This window comes from Callithrix jacchus, chromosome 16 (assembly GCF_049354715.1).
Source record: "Callithrix jacchus isolate 240 chromosome 16, calJac240_pri, whole genome shotgun sequence".
Lineage (NCBI taxonomy): Eukaryota > Metazoa > Chordata > Mammalia > Primates > Cebidae > Callithrix > Callithrix jacchus.
Window position 1 is genome coordinate 55,560,286 of NC_133517.1, and position 26,480 is coordinate 55,586,765.

Genomic DNA, 26,480 nt, shown 5'->3' on the forward strand with positions numbered 1-26,480 from the left:
GTGTGCGTCTATCTGCGTGTATCTATCTGTGTGTATCCATCTGCGTGTATCCATCTGCTTGTATCTCTCTGCATGTATCTCTGCATGTATCCATCTGCATGTATCTCTGTGCATGTATCTCTGCATGTATCCATCTGCATGTATCTCTCTGCATGACTTTATCTGCATATGGCTCTCTGCATGTATCTGCTGTATGTATCTATCTGCATGTATCATTGTATGTATCTATTTCTATCAATATGTGCATCTGTCATCTCACCTAAGTAGAGAGAGAGGACAGTCTTGGAGTAGAAGAAACCACAGCTGGGACTCCTGTGATGAAGGTCTTACCCCCTTTCCTGGCCCTGTGACTTTAATCAGCACTACATCTAGAAAGTTTGGCCTGCCTTTGGGCATAGAATCAATTCCTGTGTCTGCTTTTGGTGGCCATGTAACCTTCACCCGTCACATGAGTTCTCTGTGCCTCAGTCCTTCATGAGTGGAGTGAGGGAGTAGGAACCAGGCTGGAGGCTGCAGGGAGGAGTTAGTGAAACAGGGGTGAGAGTTCCCTAGCCTCAAAGGGCCCCGTTTGCCTGTAGTAAAGCTGCATGCCTGAGGGTGAGCTTGGGGCTCAGCCAGGCTGGGGTTAGGTTCCAGACTGGAACCTAAGCTTTGTTAGGGAAGGGTCCACATCAGTCTAGGTCTCTGTCTGAAGCCTCGCACCTTGCCACCCAGAGAGCAGGGACTGAGTCTTCCCGGAAGGGCTGGTTTATCTTTGCTCCATCACGTTTCTCAGAGGCACCCCTCCCCGCAATCCCGGGCCCCAACCCCCGACAGTGGCGAGCTGCAGATGGCCTTCTCTTCTAATTAGCTCCGCAGGTCAGCCTGCAAATTGGCAAAACTGTCAGACAAGCAACTATAGAAAAAAAAAAAACTTTTAATTAGTTCTTCATAAAGATCAGGAAACGTGGTAAGAGAAAAATGTTTGAATCGGCACATGGTTCTTTGAACTGTAATTAGTATGTTGGGTTTAAAAGCGGTAAAAGCCCATTAGCTCCTATAACGGCTATTGAAAAGCTAGATGAAAAAGAGGAGTGTGGGGAAGGCTGCTGAGGATCAACGCTTTCAGTTGAAGGAGGTGCATTCTCTCGGCCTTAAACGCGTTGGGATTGTCCTGTTCTCTGTGTGTGCGCCCATGTGGCACAGCCGAGAACCGCCTCATGGTTGGTGCTGCAGATAGGGGTGAGGATACGGTGTCCATCTCTGGGATGTTTACATCTGGTGAAGGAACCAGGACTCTCATGCCACAGTTTCTGGACAGTCTGGGAGTAAGAGTTCAGGGCATGCCTGGGTACTTGGGGAGCTGAGGAGTGGCCTGAGCTGGGTTTGTCTCAGGCTGTCGTGAAACCTCAAAGGACCCACTGACCCCTTTCCGCTTTGGAAAGTGGGAAGAGCTCAAGTAGGGCTGGACTCCATGAGTCTTTGAATTTCCTGATAGGGAATCCTATTTGGTAATGGGGAGGGGGGAAAGAAAGGGGACCCCCAAAATCTCAGTTCACCTGAATTGAGAGGCCCCAAATCTCATTTGTCCTTGAAAGATCACCTGAAGTCCCACCTTCTCCCAGAACCCTTTCAAAACCTCCCACCTGCAGGAATTTCCTTTCCTTAAGCTCCATTACATCTCAGAAGTAATTATAAGAACTGGCTCAAGCCTGTAATCCCAGCACTTTGGGAGGCTAAGGCGGGTGGATCACGAGGTCAAGAGATCAAGACCATTCTGGTCAACATGGTAAAACTCCATCTCTACTAAAAATACAAAAAATTAGCTGGGCATGGTGGCGCGTGCCTGTAATCCCAGCTACTCAGGAGGCTGAGGCAGGAGAATTGCCTGAACCCAGGAGGCGGAGGTTGCGGTGAGCCGAGATCCCGCCATTGCACTCCAGCCTGGGTAACAAGAGAGAAACTCCGTCTCAAAAAAAAAATTGGAAACACGAAGAAGGCATGTTCTCTGCACCTTCAAAGCCACAGCTCACCTATTTCTCCTGTCATTAGACTCATTTTATAGATAGGGAAACAGAGAAACAGACATGAATCCACGTCTCGTGACAGGCCTTGAACTCAAACCCAAGCCTGACTCCAAGCGCACTCCCTTAACTGAGCCCCAACACCACAGTTTTCTTTTATAGCGTGTTTACTATATACCAGGTGTTGAATTAGGTGCAGTAATTGGGTCATCTATTAAACCTCAAATATTTTTGCAATGGGGTTCAGTGATGCAGCCATTGAAGTGGGGGAAGCTTAAATGTCCTCCCCGCTGGTTTGGGCCAGGAAACTGCTGAGCTGAGATCGGAACTCAGAACCCTCCTGGCAGTGGCTGCCTCATGTGGCATCGACAGCACACAGCTCGAATTCCACTGCTAATCATTTCACAGAAGTATTTAGCACTTTAAGTAGAATGCACATTCAGAGAAATGCATGAACCACAAGGGAGCAGACTGGATGAGATTCTAGAGATTGTACGGGGTGAAGTTCCCTAGCTAATCATCAGTTGGGTCAGGAAACAGAACATCACCCCAGAAGACTCCCTCCCTTGCCTGTGGGACTCCCACCCTGCAAAGGTCACTGCTATCCTCACTCTGACTTGGAGGTGAGTTCTGCCTGATTGGAGTTGGGTATGATGCACTCCAGTGCGTCTGGCTCCCTTCTCTCTGCACTGTGTGTGTGGATCAGCCCCAGGGTTGCAGGGAACAGCACTCTGTTACTTTCATTTCTCTGTTACCCGCGCCCCGTATTACTTTCATTTCTGTTACCCCCGCCCCGAATTGTTACTTTCATTTCTCTGTTACCCCCGTCCTGTATTGTTCCTTTCATTTCTGTTACCCCCTCCCCGTATTGTTACTTTCATTTCTCTGTTACCCCCACCCCGTATTGTTACTTTCATTTCTCTGTTACCCCCACCCCTTAGGACACCGTGGTTTCTCTCTCCATTCTATGTTGATAGGCAATGTAACTGGTTCTAATTTTTGCCTATTACGAGTAGAACTGCTATAAACCCTCGTACACACCTTCTGGTACATAAATACATTTATGTCGGGTGTATATCAATGGGTGAAATTAACAGGTCATAAATGCTGGCAGGCAGGGTGCGGGAAACCTGGCGCTGGATCGTCAGCACGGCTGCCTCAGTTCACTCTTACTGACCGTGCATTGCCAGCTACTTCACAACTTTGTACCTTTGATTTAAACATTTAGCCATCTGTGTAGTGATGCCGTTTTGCAATTTTAATATGCATTTTCTGGATGACTAATGAGGGTCAGCACACCTGTATATTAACCAATTCGATATTCTCGTGGAGTGCCTGTATGAGCTGTTTGCCAACTTTTTTAACAAAAGTAATTGGGCAGGGCGCAGTGGCTCATACCTGTAATCCCAGCATTTTGGGAGGCTGAGGCAGGCTGATCACTTGAGGTCAAGAGTTCAAGACCAGCCTGGCCAACATGGTAAAACCTCATCTCTACTAGCATGGTGGTGGGCACCTATGATCCCAGCTACTCTGGAGGCTGAGGCAGAGGAATGGCTTCATCCTGGGAGGCAGAGGTTGCAGTGAGTTGTGATTGTGCCATTGCACTCGAGCCTGGGTGACAGAGACTGCATCTCAAAAAAAAAAAAAAAAAAGAATTATCTGCGTTTCTTTCTGTTGATTTACAGTGTTTTCCTTTAAAACATGTATTCTGTAGATGAGTCTTTTGATGGACGTAAATTATGAATTCTGACAAAATCCCATGTTTCACTCTTTCCTTCATGGTGAGCAGCCAGCCACCTCCAGGTCATGCCCTGTTTTATCTCTAGGAGGCTTCATTGTTCTACTTTTCACTTAAGGTCTAAAATCTGTCTGGCCTGGTGTTTTGATGTGGTTTTTAAACTACTTTAAAACAATGTGAAATGAGGGTCAGTTCATTTTTTCCATCTGGGTATTGGATTAAGTTGACATGACCTGTTGGAAAGACTCTCCCGCCCCATCGTACTGGAGCGGGACTGCATCCCACGCTCTGAGGGTTTTCTTTGTGAAAGGGTTTTTAAGTACAAACTCAGTTTCTTTATATAAATGAAGGGGTACCTCAGATAGAGATTTCCTTCTGAGAGAACTTTGGTTATTTGTACATTTAACTGATTGGTAAATTGTATCCAGATGGTTGAATTTATTGGAATACATTTCAAATTTCCTCGGTATCCTTTTAATGTCTGTATCGTTCTCACTTTTGATATTTGTAATTGATGTCTTCTTTCTTCCTCCCATCCCTCTGGTTAGAGGTTTACCAATTTTAACGACCTCAAAAAAATCAGCTTTGCTTCACTGGTCTTACCCCTTGTTTTCTGTTCACTACTCCAGCGATTTCTTCTCTTGTCTTTATTGTTTCCTCATGTCTGCTTAATGTCAGTTTGATTTTCTTTCCTTTTACTGTCTCTTTAAGATTAATGGAGAGAGCTCTGATTTGAAACCTTGCTTTTCATCTGCTATTGGTCTTCCGTGCTCTAAATGTCCTCCTCTCTGCTGTTGGATGTTCTGTTAGGCCGTGTTTTCATTTTCATTCAGTTCAAGACACTTTCTGATTTCCCTTTGGATTTTTTCTTTAATATATGGGTTATTTACAAGTATGTTATTCAGTTTTCAAACATTCGGGAACTTTCCAGAAATCTTTGTGCCACCGATTTCTAATTTCAGTCCGTTGTGGTTATCGACAGAGCGGACTGCCCGTGAGCCTTACCCACTGCCTACTGCTGCAACAAAACCCCTCAGACCGGGTAATGTGCAAAAAACAGAAATGTATCTTCTCACCGCTCTGGAGGCTGGGAAGTCTGAGATCAAGGTGCTGACAGGTCCAGTTGTCCGGTGAGGGCGGCAGCCTCCAGAGGGGAAGGACACGTGTCGGCACAGGAGGAAGGCGGACGGGAAGTGGAGGGAGCCTCCAGCAGAACGGACTTCCCCCCAGCCATGGGCGGAGCCGCATGGCCGATCACCTCTCAGTACTGTCACTTCGGGGATATCAGTGAGACCTGCGCTTTGGAGGGGACCCAGGCACACCATAGCATGTGACTTGAATCCTTTCAAATGTTTTCAGATTTTGTTTTGATGACCCGGGCTAGGGTCTGTCTGGGTAAATGTTTCACAGGTACTAAAAGGATAATGTGCTTTAAAATGATGTCAATCCAGTCAAGTGAATTCATGCTGCTGTTCAAGTCTTCTGTGTCCTCACTGACTCTCCTTCCGTATTTATCCGTTAGTGAAAGATGGATGTTTGTGTCTCACTATTTTTTGTGGTTGTGTCCATTGTCCTTTTGTTTCTATCAGTTTTTGCTTCTCGAATTGTGAACCTCTGTTATTAATCCATAAACATGTAGGTTGTTACGTCCTCTTGATGAGTTGACCCTTTCATCACTTTTGAAATGATCTTAAGACCCCTCGTAACATTCTCTGCTCTGAAATCTATTTTGTCTGAGCTTAATGTAGAAACTCCAGGTTTCCTTTGGTGAGTGTTAGCAAAATATACCATTTTCCATCATTTTACCTTTATTTGAGTCTTTATATTCAGAGTGGGCTAGAGTGGGCTTTTTGCGGGTAGCATAGAGTAGAGTTTGGTCTACTTTTTCCTTCATCCAGTTTGAAAATCGCCGTCTTTTTTTTTTTTTTTTTTGAGACGGAGTCTTACTCTGTCGCCCAGGCTGAGTGGTGCAATGGTGCAATCTCTACTCACTGCAACCTCCACCTCCTGGATTCAAGCTATTCTCCTGCCTCAGCCTCTCAAGTAGCTGGGACTACAGGCACATGCCACCATGCCTGGCTATTTTTTTTTTTTGTATTTTTAGTAGAGATAGGGTTTCACCGTGTTAGCCAGGGTGGTCTCAATCTCTTGACCTCGTGATCCCCCTGCCTCAGCCCCCCAAAGTGCTGGGAATACAGGAATGAGCCACTGTGCCCGGCTGAAAATCCCTGTCTTCTAATTGGGGTATTGAGAATATTTAAATTTAAAATAATTAATAATAACATTTTATTTCATGCTGCCTTCTGATGTTTTCTTCTATTTGTCCTTTTTACCTATTTAATCGACAGAGCAATGTCCATTTCTAGAAGTTCAGTTTGGGTCTTTTCCTGTCTTCTGTGTCGTTACGTAGTAGGTCCGGTCTTCTCTGGGTCTTTTTGAACGTAGAGAGCGTAGCTGTTAGAGTGGTCTGAATGTCCTCGCCTTTTACTGTCACCATCCGTGCCATCCGTGCCATCCTCTCCTGAATGCTTTTTGTTATCAACTTGGTCAAACTTTCTGCTTCTTTGCACATCTGGTAAATTTTGCTCGTATAACAAATGTTATAATTTTACCTTGTTGGGTGCTGGCTATTTCTGTGTTTCTATAAATAAGTTTGAGGTTTGTTCTGAGAGACAGTCAAGTTGCTTGGAAATAGTGTGATCCTCTTGGTTCTTCTTTTAGGTTCAGGCTGAGTGAGAGCCACATTTACTGGAGGTACGATTACTCTCTTCCACTGGGGCAAGACCTTTTCAGTACCTGGCGCCCCGTGAATTGTGATGTGTTGAAATTTGATTGTTGGGATGGAAAATATTCTTCATATTTCCTATTCTGTAGGAGCCCAGAAGTTTTTCCCCAGCCTTGGCAATTCAGCGGCATCCTCACCACGTGCATATACTATCATTTTGCTTTTACTATGTTATGAGCCCCATATAACATTGTTATTATTTTTGCTTTAAAGTGTCTATTTCTTTAAAAAAAGTTTTCATTGCTTCAAGGCTTAGCTTTGAAAGAAAAAAGAAAGCTTAAAAATTTAATAAAAAAGAAGTAAATGAAAAAAGTTTTCATTGTAAAATAATAAAATGAATACAGAGAATCAAACACAATAAATGTGTGGTTTACAAATTATTCTTAAGCAAACACCCTGGTAACTGCCATCAGTTTAAGGAACAGGGTTTTGTCGCTCGCCCTGGGAACACGTCTGCCAGCCTCGCCTCAGTCGGCTCCTCCACCTGCTCCCACCCCCTTAGTAAACACAGTCCTGACTTTATAGGAGTAAATAGTTTTATCATTCAAATGTGAATTCCTGGGCATTACAAATTAGTCTTGTCCAGTCTTAAAATTTGACATGTCTTTTAAGCGTCTTTTATCCTGTAAACTCTCTTTCTACCTTTTTTTCTTTTCTGCACTGTTATCTGTGGGGAGGTCTGGTTCCTTTGAGACGTGGGCTTCCTGCCATCTGCAATTTGCTGATAGCACTCTCAACATGTGCCTCTGTCCTTTATATGTTTTTGCAAATTGGCAGTGGGAGCCAGAGACTGGGTCATGCTCAGGCTTAATCCCTCCGTGAAGATGCTGTTTGGTGTTTGGTCAGAGAGTGGAAGGCACATCGTTTTCAATTGTGCCTCTTTCCGTCATGAGAGCAGACATCGATTTTTAATGCCCACATCTACTAATTCATTCAGAATTGCAAGGCGTGATATTCTAATTCTGTTGACTTTTTGCCTTATTATTTGTCAACTGACATTTCCAGAATTTCAGGAAAAAGTCATCTTATTCGCCCACATCTGCACCATTTCCAGGGCCATCCCTTTGTTCCTTTCACCGAAGGGAATTCTTTGCTCCAGTGTGAAAGTCCTGGTGGTGCATTCTCTCAGTTTTCGTTTCTATGAAAATATCTTTATCTGACCCTCAATTTTGAAAGCATTTTGCTGTTATAAAATTCTCGGTTCACGTTTAAGATGCCACTCTATTGTCTTCCAGTGTGAGGGTTTCTGATGAGACATAAACTACTACTTTTGTCTTTGCCTTCTGCCTGTCTGCCCTTTTTTTCCCCTCCAAATGCCTTTAGGGTTTCCTCTTTAGCTGGGATGTCCATCCGCTTGACTAGGATGTGTCCAGCTGTGTTTTTCTTTGCATTTAATTAGCTTGATTTTATCGAATTTTCTGAGATAATAGATTAATGTTTTAATCACATTTAGAAATTTTTTAGCTAATATGTATTTCAGCACTTTTCTTCCATTCTGTCTTCTCCTTCGTGTATTTCTGTTACGTAGATGTTACACTGCTTCATATTTCTGTGTACTTCCGTTACGTAGATGTTACACTGCTTCATATTTCTGTGTACATCCGTTACGTAGATGTTACACTGCTTCATATTTCTGTGTACTTCCGTTACGTAGATGTTACACTGCTTCATATTTCTGTGTATTTCCGTTACGTAGATGTTACACTGCTTTATATTTCTGTGTACATCCGTTACGTAGATGTTACACTGCTTCATATTTCTGTGTACTTCCGTTACGTAGATGTTACACTGCTTCATATTTCTGTGTATTTCCGTTACGTAGATGTTACACTGCTTCATATTTCTGTGTACTTCCGTTACGTAGATGTTACACTGCTTCATATTTCTGTGTACATCCGTTACGTAGATGTTACACTGCTTCATATTTCTGTGTACTTCCGTTACGTAGATGTTACACTGCTTCATATTTCTGTGTACTTCCGTTACATAGATGTTACACTGCTTCATATTTCTGTGTATTTCCGTTACGTAGACGTTACACTGCTTCATATTTCTGCACAGGTGGATAAGGCTGTGTTCACTTATTTTCAGTCTTTTTCTTTCCTTCGTGCTTCTGTTTATTCAAACTCTCATGCTCTGCCTTCAAGCTGAGTGATGCTTTCTATTGATGGATTTTGTCTTTCACTTTTAGAATTTCCATAGCTCTCCCGAAGTGTCCTGCCACTTCACTCATTATGCTCATTTTACCCTATAAATACTTTAACATAGTTGCGGGTATTTTACAGCCATTTTCACCTAATTCCAACATCTTTACAATGCCTGGGTCTTTTTCTATGAACCATTTATTCCTTTACTTTGGATGACAGCTTACTGTCCCATTCCATGTCTAATCATTAATTTCTGTTTTTCTAATGAACATTGTGGACGATAAGTGGTAGAATCTGAAGATTCTGTTACCTTCTTCTAAGAGTGTTGAATTTTGTTCTAGAAGGCATTTAAGTTACTTGCATATCATCTTGAGCCTATGGTCCTACGTGTGGTTAGAAAAAAACCTATTCAATTTTGCCCTTAGAGTTAGGGCATTGGTACTAGTTTTAGCATGGGGTTCTGGATTCTTCCGGGGTTCCAGTAGAGTGCCCACAGTGTTTATCAAGGCCCTCTAACGTGGTGAACCTTGAGCTTTAAACAGTTTCTGCAGCACTGTGCAGCTACTGAATTATCCAATACATCTTTCAGCCTTCCAGTTATTTTTTTGGTGAGGCTCCGTAGAGATTTTCCCTGTGTATGTGCGTGTGCATTTGTGTATGTGTGTGTGCATTTGCATGTGTGTATGTGTGTGCATTTTCATGTTCGTGTATGTGCGTGTGTGCATTCATGTGTGTATGCATGTGTGTATATGCATTTGTATGTGTGTATATGTGTATATGTATTTGCATTTGCATGTATGTGTATATGTATTTGCATTTGCATGTGTGTGTATGTGTGTGTATTTGCCTGTGTGTGTGCACGTGCATTTGCATGTGTATGTGCTTGCATATGTGTGTGTGAATTTGGCTGTGTGTGTGTGTGCATGTGTATGTGCATTTGCCTGTGTGTATGTGCATGTGTATATGCATATGTGTGTACATTTGCATGTGTATGTGTGTGTGCATTTGCATATGTGCATATGCATATGTGTGGGCTTGTGTCCATTTGCTTGTATGTATCTGTGCATGAGCTTGTGTGCATGTGCATTTGTATGTGTATAAGCATGTGTGTGTGCATGTGCATTTGTATATGTGTGTACATGTGTCCATTTGCTTGTATGTGTGTGTGCATGAGCATGTGTGCGTGTGCATTTGTGTATGTGTGAGCATGTGTGTGTACATGTCTATTTGCATTTGTGTGTGCATTTGTATTTGTATGTGTATATATATGTGCATGTGCATTTGCCTGTGTCTGTATGTGTGGGTACATGTGTATGTATGTGTATGTGCATTTGTATGCATGTGTGTGTGTGTGTATGTATCTGTGCATGAGCTTGTGTGCATGTGCATTTGTATGTGTATAAGAATGTGTGTGTGCATGTGCATTTCTATTTGTGTGTGCCTGAGCATGTGTGTGTACATGTGCATTTGTATATGTGTGTACATGTGTCCATTTGCTTGTATGTGTGTGTGCATGAGCATGTGTGCATGTGCATTTGTGTATGTGTGAGCATGTGTGTGTACATGTCTATTTGCATTTGTGTGTGCATTTGTATATGTATGTACATGTGTCCATTTGCTTGTATGTGTGTGTGCACGAGCATGTGTGCATGTGCATTTGTGTATGTGTGAGCATGTGTGTGGACATGTCTATTTGCATTTGTGTGTGCATTTGTATTTGTATGTGTATGTATATGTGCATGTGCATTTGCCTTTGTCTGTATGTGCAGGTACATGTGTATGTATGTGTATGTGCATTTGTATGCCTGTATGTGTGTATGTAGTTGTGCATGTGCATGGCAGAGTGAGCCAGGAATTTGAGGAGTGTGTACAGATTCAGGAAATCATCCTATGCAATTTCCTCAACCCAGCAATTTCTCCTCTAATTTCCAGCCCTGCTCAAAGTCCTAAACATGGATTCCTGATTCCCCAGCCGGGTGCGACTGCTGCTCTCTTGTGCCTTAATCTTCGTGGGCTTTGCAGTTGTGAGATTCCCTCAGGAGAATGGCCTGATGCACATAAAACTTGCCCAGATTAAACCCCTTATCTCCAGGGCTGCGTCTCTCCTCCAGATTCTGCCTGTTAGTCGCTCTCCAGTGCCTCCCAACAGTTATTCCGATGTTTTACCCAGAGCTTATACAGACAGAAATTGGACATGTTGTGGGTTTGGTTCCAGACCACTATGATAAAATAAAAATCACAATAAAATTAGTCACTTTTTTTTGGTTTCTCTGTGCACATAAAAGTTATATTTAAACCACCCTGCAGGCTACTAAGTGTGCAATAACATGTTGAAAAAAATGTATGTACTTTAATTTTAAAATACTTGATTGCTAAAAATGCTGATGATCATCTGAGCCTTCAGGGAGTATAATATTTCTGCTGGTGGAGGATCCTGCCTGGATGGTGGTGGCTGCTGACAGCTGAAGTGGCTGTGTCCGTTTCTTAAAATGCGACAATAATAAGTTGGCAGCATCAATGAACTCTTCCTTTCACAAAGGATTTCCCAGCAGCACGAGGTAGCCAGTGACCCACGGTAGAGCTTCTTTCAAAATTGGAGCCAACCCTCTCAAACCCTGCCACTGCCTTCTCAACTAAATGTATGTCATATTCTGAATCCTCTGTTGTCATTTCAGCCATGTCCACAGCATCTTCACCAAGGGTCGACTCCATCTCAAGAAACCACTTTCTCTGCTTGTCCAAAGGAAGCAGCACCTCATCTGTTCAAATTTTATCATGAGATTGCAGGAATTCAGTCACATCTTCAGACACCACTTCCAACTCTAGTTCTCCTGCTGTTTCCACCACATCTGCAGCTGCTTCCTCTACTGAAGTCTGGAATCCCTCAAAGGGTTGGAATCAACTTCTTCCAAACTGCTAATGTTGGTATCTTGACCTCCTTCCATGAATGACAAATGTTCTTTATGACATCTAGCATGGTGAATTCATTCCAGAAGGTTTCTTATTTACATTGCCCCGATTAACAACAGAAATCTAACTGTAGCAGCTGTAGTATTATAAAATATATTTGTTAAATAAGGAGAAGATGAAATGACTCCGTGATCCAGGGCTGCAGAAGGGGTGTTGTTGATCAGCATAAAGCAATGTTCATCTCCTTGTATATGTCCATCAGAGAACCAGCATCAGAGCTTTTTTTTGAGGGGCTCTCACTCTGGCTCCCAAGCTGGAGTGCAGTGATGTGATCTCAGCTCACTGCAACCTCTGCCTCACAGGTTCAAGCAATTATTGTGGCTCAGCCTCTCAGGTAGCTAGAATTAATCACAGGCATGTGCCACCATGCCCAGCTAATTTTTGTATTTTCAGTAGAGATGGGGTTTCACCACGTTGGCCAGGCTGTTCTTGAACTCCTGACATCAGGCGATCCACCTGCCTGGACCTCCCAAAGTGCTGAGATTATAGGCATGAGCAACCATGCCTGGCCTCCATCAGAACTTGAGTGACCGGGTGAACTTTCACATTAATATTTTGAAAGGAGTCTTTTCTTTTCTGAGCAGTAGTTTTCAACATTAGGCTTAAAACATTCAGTAAACCATGCTGTAAACAGGTATGTTGTCATTCAGGCTTGTTGTTCCATGTGTAGAGCACAGGCAGAGTGGATTCAGCATCATTCTTAAGGCCCTGTGGTTTTCAGGATGGGGAATGAGCATGGGCTTCCATTTAAAGTTACCCGCTGCATTAGCCCCTCACAAGGGAGTCAGCCTGTCCTCTGAAGCTCTGAAGCCAGGCATTGACTTCTTCCCTGTTGGAAACAGGTGCTCCTCAGTGCCACAGAGAAAAATCAGCACTGAGAGAAAGGATCTCTCAGCAAGGCAATTTTACTTTCTGCAGAAAGGGTACACTCTCCAGCAGTCTTGCCACGAGAGCACGATGAACGAAAGAAGGGCAGGCATATTTATCCTCTACGGACTGGCCCCTACTGCTGTGACCTGCCTCCATTGGCTAGAGCTGGGCCTCACAGTCTAAACTATACCTGATTGATTGATATCTTAAAACTTTCCTAAAATGGGTAAAGACAGAGGAGAACAGAGGCAAAGAGGAAAGGTCATAGGCTGTGAGCTACGACGAGCCTGTGAGCATGTCTAGCCATGCCTGAGCAAGCCAGAGCAAATAACTATGCCTAAGTATAAGAGCTAAGAACACAGAATGGATGCATTCCTTCATTCCAGCAATAGCTATTTCAGATTTTAATAAAAAGAATTATTACTAAAAGGTTAGACTTCAGAGTAAGTTAATGCAAAAGAAGCTATTACTCCTGGTGCTTACTATTTATTCTGAGACTAGGAAAGAAACTTTGAAGAGGAACCTTTCTACTTTCTGCAATTACTTTCGACATGCCCTCTAGCACTGAAAGTTCCAGATGGCATCTTCTACTAGTAGGAGGCGGTTTCATCTACACTGAAAATCTGTTGTTAAGCGTCACCACCTTCCTCCATGAGCTTAGCCAGGGCTAATGGATGTCTTGCTGCAGCCTCTCCACCCGCACCTGCTGCTTCACCCTGCACTTCCATGTTATGGAGTCAGCCTCTTTCCTTAAACCTCAGGAACCAACCTGGGCTAGCTTCAGACTTCTCTGCTGCACCTTCCTCACCTTTCTCAGCTTGCACAGAATGGAAGAGAGTCAGGGCCTTGCTCTGGACTGGGCTTTGGCTGTTTCACCTCCTTTCCAGCTGTGTGTTTTCTGGACTCGCACCTTCAATTTGCTTCAAGAGGTTTTCCTTTGCGTTCACAACTTGGCTGTTTGGCACAAGAGGCCCAGCTTTTGGCCTGTCTCAGCTTTCAACCTGCTTTCTCACTAAGCTGAAGCATTTCCAGCTTTTGATTGGAAGTGAGAGAAGTGTGGCTCTTCCTTTCATGTGAACACTCTCAGGCCACTGTAAGGTTATTAATTAACCTAATTTCAATAGTGTTGTATCTGAGAGAACACAGGGGCCCTAGGAGAGGGAGAGAGATGGGCGGACGGCTTGGGGAGTGGTCAGGACACACACAGCATTCACTGGTCAAGGTCATAGTCTTCATGGTGTAATTCCCAGTGCCCCTAAACAATTGCAATAGGCACATCAAAGATCACTATTCACAGCTCACCATAAAAGGTATAATTTAAATGTTTTCAATATTGCAAGAATTACCAAACATAAGAATTACCGAAATAACAGGGACCTCAAGGGAACCCATGTTCTTGGGGAAATGGCGCAGACAGACTTGCTCCACGCAGGGTTGCCACAAAGCTTCCCGCTTCGAAAATCACAGTATCTGTCACGTGCCATCAGATGGGGTTCACCTGTGATGATATCTGGCAGGAAGAATATAAGCTCCTTCCCATTTGGCAACGCTGTGACGTTCTCACGCATCCTTTTTTCGCGTATGTGTGAATCCTCCCGTTTTTCATTATTACCCACGTATTTGCCGTCCTCACTGCCCTTCCTGACTACCAGCTTACAGTGAAGACCCTTTCCTTCTGAACTGGGAAAGCTTCCCAGAGAATTTTATAGGCAACCTGATGTGCACAAGGCTGCTTGGCAGGTCCTGGCTATGACACCTCAGGGAACTTCCTTCCCCCACACTGTGGGCCTGAGTGATACCCTCTCCAGCCAGGTCTGGATTGCAGGCATGGGTACTCTCTTCCAGACGCCTTCCCCGCTCAGCAGCACTGCCGCAACCCCCGGGCAGGGTTCCCCCCGCAGTTTCATCCCTGTGTTATGTGGTGTTCTCTTTGCACCTTGGTAGGACGTCCTTGTTATCAGTTACTAATTCTTGGCATTACTATTTCTCTGTTCAGATTTGTGGTTTATGTCTCCTACCTGAGTTCTGGCTCAGGGCATTCTCAGTGTCAATTATTGTATATTTGAGTTGTTATTCTTACCAGTTCTGGGGTAAGATTCTCAATTTGATTATGTGTTTTCTTGAATTATTACATTTATGTTAAAGTCTTTGTATAAAAACTGCAAACTCTAGATCCCATGTAGACGTGTTTCTACAGTCTTATTTTTCGTGCCGCTCTGTCTTCTCTATGGCATGCCTGGCACATTTGTGTCGAATATTTGACATGGTACACAAAAGCATTAGAAGGTCTGGACGAGCCTGCATTCCTTCTCCCTCCAGAGTAGCATCTCCTGCCCAGCTGTTACAGTAGAGAAGGATACTGATCCAAGCAGGGCCTGAGAGGTTTTGAGGCCAGGTTTTGAGCACCGCCGAGACTGACTTGGTTCTAGTTTCTTCGCTCTTGGTCTACAGCACGACAGAGGCCTCCACCAGAAGAGGAGGTACTCACCAGGGCCCTTTCTCTTCCTCGGGAGTTTTGTCTTACTTGACTCTCCAGCTCTCCTTGGCTGCTTAGCACTGAACAGCAGTTTTGTGCTTGATTTGCAAGCCTCCTGTGACTCCATGAGGCTTGGGATTTGACAGATTCCCCAGGAGAAAAATCTGTGCACAATGGTGGACTCGCTTCTCTGGAAATCCCTTTTCTCATGGATCATACCCCCTTCAGCCCCGGCTGCCTGGAGAGCTTTGGCTTACTCTTTGATCTTTTCAGATGCATGGGGAGCAGCTGTCTGTTGGACTCTGCCCACATGCTGGATTACACGTGCGCCTGAGGAAAAGCGGCCATGGCACTCAGCGTGTCTCCTGTGCTCCCGCCTCTCAGGGAGCTGACACTGGCACCTAAGGTCTTGACATCTCAGTGACTTTCCAGTGCTTCAGACACCAGCTTTTCTTGCATGTGCTCCAGCTTTACTATCTATTAATTGTGGACGGTTGGTCTGGTACAACACAGCCTATAAGCAGAGGGCATCTGTCCCATTAAATTGATTTTTCCCATAACCAGACAATAAGCTACAGGCTGGGTTTTTTAAAAAATATTTTTTAATTTCACACAACCTAATTTGGTTCTGAGTCCCCTCTTGGGGGTCCAGCAAACAGAATTTTATGTAAAAATCAAAGGCTAAAGCAAATACTTAGCTTATTTCAGGAAAAATCATCTCTGTTTGTATTTATCCAGGCTGCCTGTGCATAGTCCAGACAAAATCAGGAAGAATTTGGCGGTGCTTTGGAGTGCAGGCCACATGGCAACGTTTGAACTTCCTGAATAAACGTTATTTGGGCTCTGTTGCGGCCAGCGCCAGCTGCGGGAGGCCTGCCTAACTTGCACTCCTTTTTCCTGGGACTCTGAATTCTGGTCCTGCTTGTGCTGGAGGCTCTGAGATGCTTTTGAGAACAAGCAACTTTTCACACCATGTCACCTTCGCAGGCCAGTGGGCCATTCTTAGCAGAGGGGCTCTGCAAAGGTTCCTGAATTTCTATAAGTCCCAATTTATTCATTACTTAAAGGAGAGTTGCAGTTCCCACGTCAAGGATTTTCCAGGAACATTAAAAGCAATAAAAGAGATGGTGCCACAAGGCACAGACAGACAACCAGCAAGAGAAGCTGGCCCTGCACGCCTGCCATGGTTCCTTCCCTCTCTCCTAAGCCGTGTTCTTCCAGCTCCCCCAGAAAGCACCCCCAGGCACTCTGTCTCCATGTCTGTCCACTTCTGAAGGTCAGGAAGTTGAGGCGTGCTTCACGCTTGGGCAGAGGGCCTGGTCTGGAGGAGGTGCCTGGGGCAGCAGACTTCAACTTATGCACACATCCAGGGCAGCAGCACCAAATGGGCATCTGCTCTGTGCGGAGACATAGGGATGCAAAGAAGACCCATGAGCCAGCCCTGCTGGGCTGCTGGTGGCTGCCCGGAAACATGAAAGGCCTCTGGGGGCCTACTGCTGGGCAGTGGTGGAGAAGAAGGCCCTCAGCAGCGGCTGTGCAGAAAAGTGTGTGGAAGGCGGCCCATGGGAAAGGATGGGACTGGCTTCCCAGGAAGACGCAGTGTGAGGAAAGGCACTGGCCAGTGTATCCCCACTGGAAGAGGCGCATGAGGAGCTCTGGAGGGAGTGCTGGGGAGAGGCCATGCTCTCTGTCATGGGCTCACACTCTCTCCTCTTCCCATTCAAGCAGCTATTTGGTGAGACCACCATTAACTTGGTGGGTTCAAGGAGAGAGCCACCACCCTGACCCCTTCCTCCCCGTATCCCTGAGCAGAATCACCCCTAACTGTTGCTGGCGATACATTGCACAGAGCAATGGGACATGGAGCCTCTTACCACAGATGTCCCCAGATGGGCACGCCCACCACCCTGTGCTCCAGCAGTGTACCCTGCAGAGGGGACGCTGAGGCCTGAGCATTCATGGTAAGCAAGAGTGTTTGCCTCTAGCCCTGCCTGGTTTACTGACAGGGAGCTCCCCACACCACCAGTGAGTGTCAAGGGCACCTCTGTCTAGAGCCAGGGCTGGCCCGGGCACTTCCCCCTTGCTCTGCTCTCCATCATGAGGATGGCCAGGGCTGGGAGCAGGCACACCGGGCGACCCTGCCTCTGCTCACGATGCAGGTGCTGCCTGGAGCCCAAGAAGTGCACTTCACGGGGCAAGAAAACACCCTCAAGGCCCACGTCTTATCCGCGTTCCCCAGAAGCAGGCCCTGAGATGAGGACTTTAGGTGCAAGTTGTTTATTCAGGCAGGATTTCAGAAAGTGCTGATTAGAGAGTGGGGACCTGAGACAGAGAAAGAAGCAGCTACCCAAGAGGGGGTTTCCAAGCCGGTTACCTGAAGGGGGTAGGAGAAGCCCACCCCAGCATGTGGCCTCGGCATCCAGCACACGTCCCAACCTTGTCCCGCTTACCGGGTGAGAGGATTGGGGTGTTCACATATCAATTTCCACCACCCCTAGGACGTGGCCTCAGTGTCCAGAACATACCCCAACCTTGTCCTGCTTACGGGGCAAGAGGATTGTGGTGTTCACATGTCAGCAAGGTGAGGGCTGCTCCTGGGGCATGTACATCCCCAGAACCTCTCACCCCTTCTGCATGTGGGTGGGGCCTCCAGGCAACCAGGGAGCGGGCAGGCAAAGGAGGGCAGATGGCAGCAGGTGGAGGTGTGGCTGCATGCACTGGGACAGTGACACTAGGTGGAACTGAGCGCTGGCTACAGCTTCTGTCCTGGCCCCCACCCAGATTGACTGCCCTTAAGGAATCCACGCTCTCTCCACAGAGGAAAGAGGATGCGAAGCAGACAGAGGAGGCCAATCCTAGGCCATCCAATGCTGGGTGGGGCAAACGGGTTTGCAGTCTCCCTGGCCTCCCACTGGCAGCGCCGGCCTAGGACCCAGAGGTGCTTCTGTCCCCACAACTCCTCCTCCTGGGACTGGAGTTAAAGGAGAGCTTCAGTTCCCGGAAGCTGACTTGGGTTTTCCACTGTGGGGTGCCCCTTCGGGGCCTCTTCCCGTTAGAGACTTAGTTGGGTGAGTTGGACCACAGGCATCCAGGATAAGTGACTCACCATGGGTGGAGAGCTTAGAACCCTGCCCACAGGCCTCGGGGACAGACCTCTCCCTTCCCCTCGCCCTCATCTCCACCTTCTACCTCTGTGAAGCTGAATCTGATCACCTGGAAGGCACACCTAGTTCCTTTTCCTCCCTTCCTTCCTTCCTTCCTTCCTTCCTTCCTTCCTTCCTTCCTTCCTTCCTTCCTTCCTTCCTTCCTTTCTTTCCTTCTTTCTTTCTTTCTTTCTTTCTTTCTTTCTTTCTTTCTTTCTTTCTTTCTTTCTTTCTTTCTTTCTTTCTTTCTTTCTTTCTTTCTTTCTTTCTTTCTTTCTTTCTTTCTTTCTGACAGAGTTTTCGCTCTTGTTACCCAGGCTGGAGTGCAATGGTGCGATCTCGGCTCACCGCAACCTCAGTCTCCTGGGTTCAGGCAATTCTCCTGCCTCAGCCTCCCGAGTAGCTGGGACGTTTTCTTTTACTTTCTTTCTTTTTTTTTTTTTTTTTTTGTTTTTGAGATGGGGTCTCACTCTGTGACCAGGCTGGAGTGCAGTGGTGCCATCACAGCTCATCACAATCTCAACCTCTCTGGGATCAGGTGATCCTCCCACCTCAGCCTCCCAAATAGCTGGGACTACAGGCGCATGTGCCGATGCTCAGCTAACTTTTGTATTTTGGGTGGAGACAGAGTCTTGCTATGCTGCGCAAGCTGGACTCAAATTCCTGGCCTCAAGCGATCCACCTGCCTTGGCCTCCCACGGTGCTGAAATTCCAGGCAGAAGGCCCTGCACCCAGCCACGCCTAGCCTAGCTTCTTCCAGGCGTGGTCAGCATGGAGCTCCTCTGTCTTCCTTTGAGTCTCCTTCAGAAAGAAAAGCCTAGGTCCACCATACACTTGAATTGCTCCAAGGCTCCTCTGCCTCTCCTTTCCCCTCTGCGCCCCCCTCACTGAGCTCCCCAGGCCGCCCTCGTGGTGCACAGGCCAGGAGCCGCCTCAAGGCAAAGGCCTCGCTACAGAATTTGATGCTGCACACCCCTGGCCTCAAGCGATCCACCAGCCTGACTCCCCCGGGCCCCTCCGGCATGAATCGAGGATGCGCTTAGAGAGCAGGAAGAACGGGGTAGATAAGGCAGCCCAGCTTTCCTTAGCTGCTGCAGATAAGAGGAGAATGCCTGGAAGGTGTGTTTTATCATATGGAGAGGCTTCACGGTCGCCTTGTCCCTGCCAAGTCCAGGAATCTCAGAAGCCCTTAAGGGAGCCCGTGTCATTACTGAAAAGCCCTGCTTGACTGAATTGAAGTCGGTGGCCTTGTCTTCCGGATGTGGGCTACCAGCTCTGCTGTATTCCGGCTCACAGGAGCCCCCACGAGGCCCATTTCTCCCTGTAAAACCACGGACACAGTGAGCATCCCTGCTCCCTCAACACACACAACAAATGCATACACATGTGCACACACATGTGCACACATGCACACATGCACACACACATGTGCGCACAGGCACGCATGCACACACGCATGCATGTACACACACTCACACGCAGACACACATAGACACACTGGCACGTGCCCCTCCTTGAATCTGTCGGAGCCCCAGTGGCTGCCCACCTCCACTCACCACGGCAGGTTTTCTCCCCCTTGCCATGCTGGAACTCTTCTTCGGAGGCACTCAAATTATGGACCCATGAAACATCACAGACTTGGGAAGGGCCTTTGGAGGTCATTGGGTCCAGCCCCATCACTGTACACTTGGGACAGCTGGAGGCCCAGAGGTTGCACGTGGGACATGCCACAGGCCACTCAGCGGCCAATCACACACTGGCGTGCACATCACATGGCTTGATGACTAACCCCTTTCCTGGGTGCAAACGCCAACCTAAACTCTTCAGATCCTCCTCCTAAAAACAGAGGCTGCACTGCACTGTGCAGTGGAATCCTGCTTCACTCTCCTTCTTGAGGAAGAAGTGGCCTCTAAGGAGCTGGCAGAGCCGCTGTTCCCTCTCAAGTCCCCGTGCAGCAGGTGAGCTGTGCTGGAGTCAACCTGAGGGGAGACTCCACCAGCTTTGCAGAGAAGCCCTTGCAAGCCTCAGAAGCACACAGCTCCTGAATACTGCAGATTTGCCCTCGAGGGAGAGCTGATGATGGCTTCCAGGCCTCCACGCCCGTGCAGCGGGGTTAGGGGTTCTGCCCGCACCAAGGGCATGGGGGATGCCCCCAGTATTGTCGCCCAGTTGCATCCCCGCTCAACTGATGCTGAGCTCTGCTGTTTGACTGCCTTTGGCCAAAGGAATGTGGGCAGAGTGACCGATTGCAATTTTGACCCGAGGCCCTCAGAGGTCATGCATTTTCCTCTTGCTTTCTCCTTTTGCTCCTAATAGGAGAGAAATAAATAGAGCCTGCCCCAGGCTCGTCCACTGGGCAGAGAGAAGGCATCCTGAATGTCTCCTGCAGCCCAGCAGCCCAGCCCGGCCACCTCAGCGTGGTACTAACTGTCCCTTGTCCACCGCTGGGCTTCGCAGCTGCTCGCTCTGGACAGTTATTACTCAACCGTGGAGGAGCGCAGCCAGGTTCACGAAGGAGGTAACGAGCACTGTGAGGACGCCGATTTCCTCTAAATTAACTTACGGATTCAATGCACTGTCTGATTAAACTCTCAATAGGAATTTTTGGAACTTGAAAAACAGATGAGAAATTATGTATCGAAAAATAAACTGTATAAATAGGTTAGCACATTCCAAAAACACTTGTAAAAATTCAGTTGTTGGGGGAAGCTCATTTAATAGACTTTAAAACAGATGACGAAGCCACAGGAATTGGGGTGTGGAGCTGTCAGAAAACTGGGACGTGAGAGGACGCCTGGGAGGGACCCCGGAGTATGAGACTGGGGTAAGTGGCCACAGGTATTTGGAGGAAGTGTGGATTATGTATTGAACACTGCTGAGAAATTCCGGCAGGTCGTAGATAAAAATGAAGTTGGTTTTCCCCTTCACACCATAAGAACGAAATGAACTCCGGGTGAATTTAGCATGTAACTGAGACAGGTGAACACGATGGAGTTAATTTTGAGAGTGCAGCAGACTATCTTTGTGACCTTGGGGCCGGGGCACTCTCTCTGATCAATCGTTAGCAGAGGTCAGGAAGAGGGAAGTCACTGGTGGGTGATGTCACCTCACACGAACTCTTCCCCTCAGCAAACGGCTCCAGATACCCACGAGCCAGAACCCGCAGAGTGAACCGCACAGCACGTGGCTCCTGAAGGGTCCGCAGCAGGAGGACCGATGAAACTCAGCAGGAAACCAGCACCGACAGGGAGAGGGGAGGGGAGGAGAGGGGAGGGGAGGAGGGCCACGGCCACGAGGGCCTTCAGCCACAGCGGCTCAGCCCCCAGGCAGTGGCCCAGCACCACTGAGTCAGAAAGGCCTCACTTGTCATCCCGAGATGCCGTTGGAGTGACAAAGATCAGACAGGTGGGTACCCACGAATGCCTCTGACGACTAGGCACCTGGGAGGCCCCATGGAGCTGGGGAGGCCTTCCAGGGAGGGCCTGTAGGACAACAGGGATGGTCTTAGTGACGTGGCAGAGCAGCCTCTGCTGAGAGTAGGCCACACAGTTCCTGGGCACCCACAGAGGCCCCACCCCAGGCGCCGTGAGGCATCTATGAGGATGTGTGTGGCAGTGTTATTCGGGGTGGAAAGAACAAGGCCCGCTGGCCACCCACCCCTTGAGGTGCAGAGGTGAGACAGAAGCTGGGGAGTGCTCAGAAGGGCTGTGCCAGAGGCACCGGAAGGTGCCTTCCTGACGAATGTCCCTCAGGGTCCCGAGGGATTTCCAAGGGGTTTTGCCTGCTGAGGGGGATTTGGTGAGATGGCTCTTCGTTCTGCCCACAGCCTCCCTGAGGTTCTCTGGGCCCAGGCCTGAGCCCCCCACCCCTTCCGCCAGCTCCATGTGGGAGAATCAGGGCTGGCAAGGGCTCCTCTCTGGCCCAGCCTACACCCTGGAGAGCCGCAGGAAAGGGGCCGTGGTGTCAGAGTTGAGAGGATGCCTCCCCCTTTCATCCACCCTGCTGGGCTGGCCCACCAAGCAGCTTCTGCCTCAGTTTCTCCACTGCACCCTGAGAGGACCCAGGCGTTCTGGACCCCAGCCTGCCTGTCTGCGGGGCCCACACGGCCCTGGCACTCAATGGGAATGGGCCAATGCTGGTCTCCACCTCTGCCGGCCAGATTTCGAGGGTCACTGCCCGATAGACTCCCTGCTGAGGCCCGCCCTACCGTAGGGTCTCCTCACACCACAGGACCTGCTGGAGCCAGGCCAGTGAATGGCAGCACTGCCGTCATCCATGTGACTGCCTGGGTGTCCTCAGCAGGCACCCGGTGACCATGAATGGAGCTAACTGGCCCTGCCCTGGCTTCGGCCCCAGCCTAGCGCTGCTCAGCACTGGAATTTCCCAGGGCGCCTTCTGCAGAGGAGCAGGTAAGCCGGCCCTGTTGAGAGCCAGGCGCACACCATGCCCCGCACACACAGCCATCAGGTCAGTGAGCATTTGAGAGTTTCTGATTTGAAATGAACATGACACCCAGCCTGGCTGGTGACATCTGACGCACTGCAGAGGAGAGCCTTGAGGGCGTGGGTTGCTGCCACTCTGTCTCCCCAGCCTGGTGCGGCTTTGGGCTCTGCGCAGAGGCTTAGATTGGTCTGGGTCATCAGCACTTTGCCTGCGCCCCTTTCCTTGTGCCCAGAGCCCCTGAGGGTTGAAATCTGCCAGTGTGTCCCGCCACAGCCAGCATGGGCACCGCGGGTGGCCCTTTGCCCCAGGACTAGACCAACTCCCATCTTCAGCGCTGTCACTGCTCCTGGGATGTGCACATATTCACCCCAGCCTGCCACTTAGGCTCGGGGCTCCATCTTCTAAGGGGAGAGACTTCCACTGATTTTCCTGCTGAGATTGAACTTGAGGAGGTGTGTGCAGAGCTGCTTGGTGGGGATGCTTTTCCACAAATGAACCCCGTGTTAGAAATGGAGCTGACATGGAAGAGGAGAAGGGACATAGAGGGAGAGGCCAGGCCTGGGGCCCATCTGTGCCGAAGGCAGAGGTGACCTTTACTCTCAGCCATTGACTGAGCTGAAGCATTCCTTTCCCTCTCTTCTCTCCTTCTCCTCCTCCTCTCTCTTCTCTGTCTTTGCTAATTGTATGTGTGTATATGTGTATGTGTGTGTGTATATGTGTATGTGTGTGCATGTGTATATGTATATGTGTCTGTATGTGTATTTGTGTATGTGTGTATATGTGTTTATGTGTGTATGCGTGTGTATGTGTGTGTATGTGTGTGTGTGTGCATGTGTGTATATGTGTATGTGCCCATGTGTGTATATGTGTGTTTATGTGTGTGTGTATGTGTGTCTGTGTCTGTATATGTGTATGTGTGTGTGTTGCCTGTTTTAATTCCTGCCACTACTTACAGCTGACAGGGTCCCACCGGACACAGTAGGGAATGCAGTTAGCTCCATGACTTGGGCAGGCTCCCGTGTGAGGCTCTGGCCACTGCTTCCCTCCTCCGCCAAGCCTTTTCTGGCCATGCTGGGGCTCCAGGGCTCTCTCCCGGACCAGAGCACCACCTTTCACATTTTACCGGAAGGGGCATGGCAGGAAGCGCACACCTGTCCTGGGCTGGATGCTGTCCAGCGGGATGCTGGCTCGGTGGAGGTACATGGGAAAGGAGCGCTGTTTGAGTGGTGGTCTGGTCCCTGCCCCTGGAGTAACTCCAGCAGCGGAGAGGCTGGATGTGGGAGCAGAGCCGGTCAAGCAGGACGGGTGGAACTGAGCCCGTGCTAACTTGAGTGACTCTGAGAAGCAGCATGGGGCAGCAGACCTCTCCCACAATCTCTGCATGTGGACAAAGCGGTGTGCTCACGAGGGCCGGAATGTGTCAAAATTCGATGTTTGGCAGCCATGATAGCCCTCAAGAGTCCCCTGCTTGGAGCTGGCATTTTGCAAAATGCTGATGTGGCTGACACTATGAATGTGGCTGGTGGGCAAGATGCTTGAAGCAAGACAGATGGATTCGGGCCAAGCCAGGCTCTCTCTCCTGCCATCTGCTCCGACATCTATTCCAGGGTTGCTGGAGGCAGGGTTGGAGGGCCTGGTGGAGCACAGGTTCAGGCCAGGGTGGGACGGGGGGATGGCAGCATTAATTATCAGCCCTATCTGTGAGCAGCACGTGGAGCAGCTCACAGCAAGCAGGTGTCGGTTCTTCCTGAGAAGCATATTGTTTCCAAGAGGACAAATAACACAAAGAGAAGCAGAGAGGCCAGGATGCAGAGCTTTCTAGACCCGAATAATCCCCAAGCCTGTGGACTGCCACGGCTCCTGCACTCCTGTGTCTGGAAGGCCGAGCTCTCCCGAGGCACTGCTCTCATTCTAGAAGGTGTACCTGGAGTGGGGGTCTCAGCAGTGAGGTCCTCGTGGGCAGAGGCCAGGAAAGCCCCTCCATCAGAGCAGGTGGAGAGGGGTTTGGGGAGGAGGAGGGGAGTGCTGGCCGGCGGGGTCAGGCGTCAGGAGACTCCTGGGCGGCAGGACCGCGCTGGGACGCAGGCATCCTCCTGCCGACATGTAACATGGTTCTATGTTGCTGCCACGAACCCCAAACTTAGTGATGTTAAAAAATAACCTCTTACAATTACGTGTGTGAATTGCGCGTGGCTGGATTCTTTCTCAGTTCCACATGATGCTGGCTGGAATGGCGGCCACCAGGGAGCTCTTTGGACTGGACACCTGAGGTGGCTGACTCACCTGCTGCAGCAGAGAAGGCTGAGGTGCTGGAATAGCCAGGTGTCACCCCGTCCTCTCTTCCCCTCCTCTTCCTCTTCTCCTTCCTCTCCCTTTCTCCTCTTGCTTCGGCCTAAGAGGCAGCTCTCCCCAGAGAGGGCAGGGGGTGCTCAAGGTTGCCCATGGACCTGGGCGGGCTCAAACCCCTGATTCTTGGTAGGCAGACGGAAGGGACATTCTTGATATTCCAACCCATTTGATTCCATTCAGCCAGGCACTGGGGTAGTGAGCAAAAGGAAGACATGGCCCTGACTGTAGGAAGCTCGGTGTATCCTTGGGGACAGGAAAAGTGAGTTCGCAGTTAAATATTTAGGATGTTTCAGGTAGAACCTTATGCAATTGTCATTTCTGTGGCTCAAAAATGGCCAAACCTCAGTGATCTGGCAAAGGCTAATGGCAACACCTGGGTGCCATTGAAGGTGAGAGGCCGGGGTGGGTGCGGGTGGTGCCGTGGCCTGTGGCTAACACAGGGGTGTCCCCATGGTGCCGAGGCCTGTGGCTAACACAGGGGTGTCCCCATGGTGCCGAGGCCTGTATCTAGGAACTCGGGGTCCCCCGTGCTGTGCACCCCTTTCCTACAGCCTACTGTGGGGTGTGTGGGGCTGGCTGGGAGTCGCTGCTTCCGTGTGTCCGCCCCACTGTGGGGTGTGTGCACCCCGGGTCCGTCATGCTCACATGCTCCACAGGTGCAGAGCCTTCACCCACTCGCCCACTCTGTGACAGACACTCTCAGGGCGCGGCTGAGCTGGAACCCTGTCCTGGGGGCTGGCTCTCCGGGCGGAACTTGTCCTGCATCCTCTCCCAGTGAGTGGAGAACAAATGGGACTCAGCTGAGAAAGGCCGGTGCCCGGTCAGAGGGCAGCTCTGGGTAGTTCCGCTGCACAAGTGTCTGAGGCCTTCTTTCTGCAGACGGTGGTGAACAGGCCGTGCTGCCCACCCTCTGACTCTGGTTTGGGGTCATAGCTGATGAGAGGGCTTGGCCCACCTTGGGGGGCTTCAGTGTTCAACAATCCCCAGGGACCCTTTTCTGTCCACATGCAACTTTTTATTCCAGGGACTTCCACTCGAGGGAGGACAACCAGGTACCCCCGGGGCCTGTGGCTGAAGCACAAGCCACTTCCCCTTTCTTAGGCAAGGAGAACCAGCAGCCCGAAGTCTGCTCCAGAGCTGGCCTGCCTCCTAGCAGCTGGGGTTGGGTTGCTCCTGAGACAGTCCCTAGCTGTCTCCGACTCACGGGCTGCTCCAGCGCAGTCCTGCAAAACCAGCTGTCCCAGTGTCTCTGGATCTGCCTGGATGGGGCCTGTTGGAGATTTCTTCCTCCCAAGACTTAAGCCAGGGAGCTGTCCAGGGTAAGGTCGCCAGGGACGGCTGCTGGGAAGAGGCTCGCAGGGAAGGTGCCATCCCCTCCCCCGTTTGTCATCTCAGAGGCCCCGGGAATGGGGGTGCCATGGGACCAGGGTGCCTGCCTTCTGGGCCCCCTCACCACCTGCTAGCTTTGTGGCCTGGGGACAGGGGAGCTGCCTTCTGGCCCTGCTGTCTGGACTCTGTTTACCACAGGGCAGGGTGAGGAGCATGCAGCCTTCGCA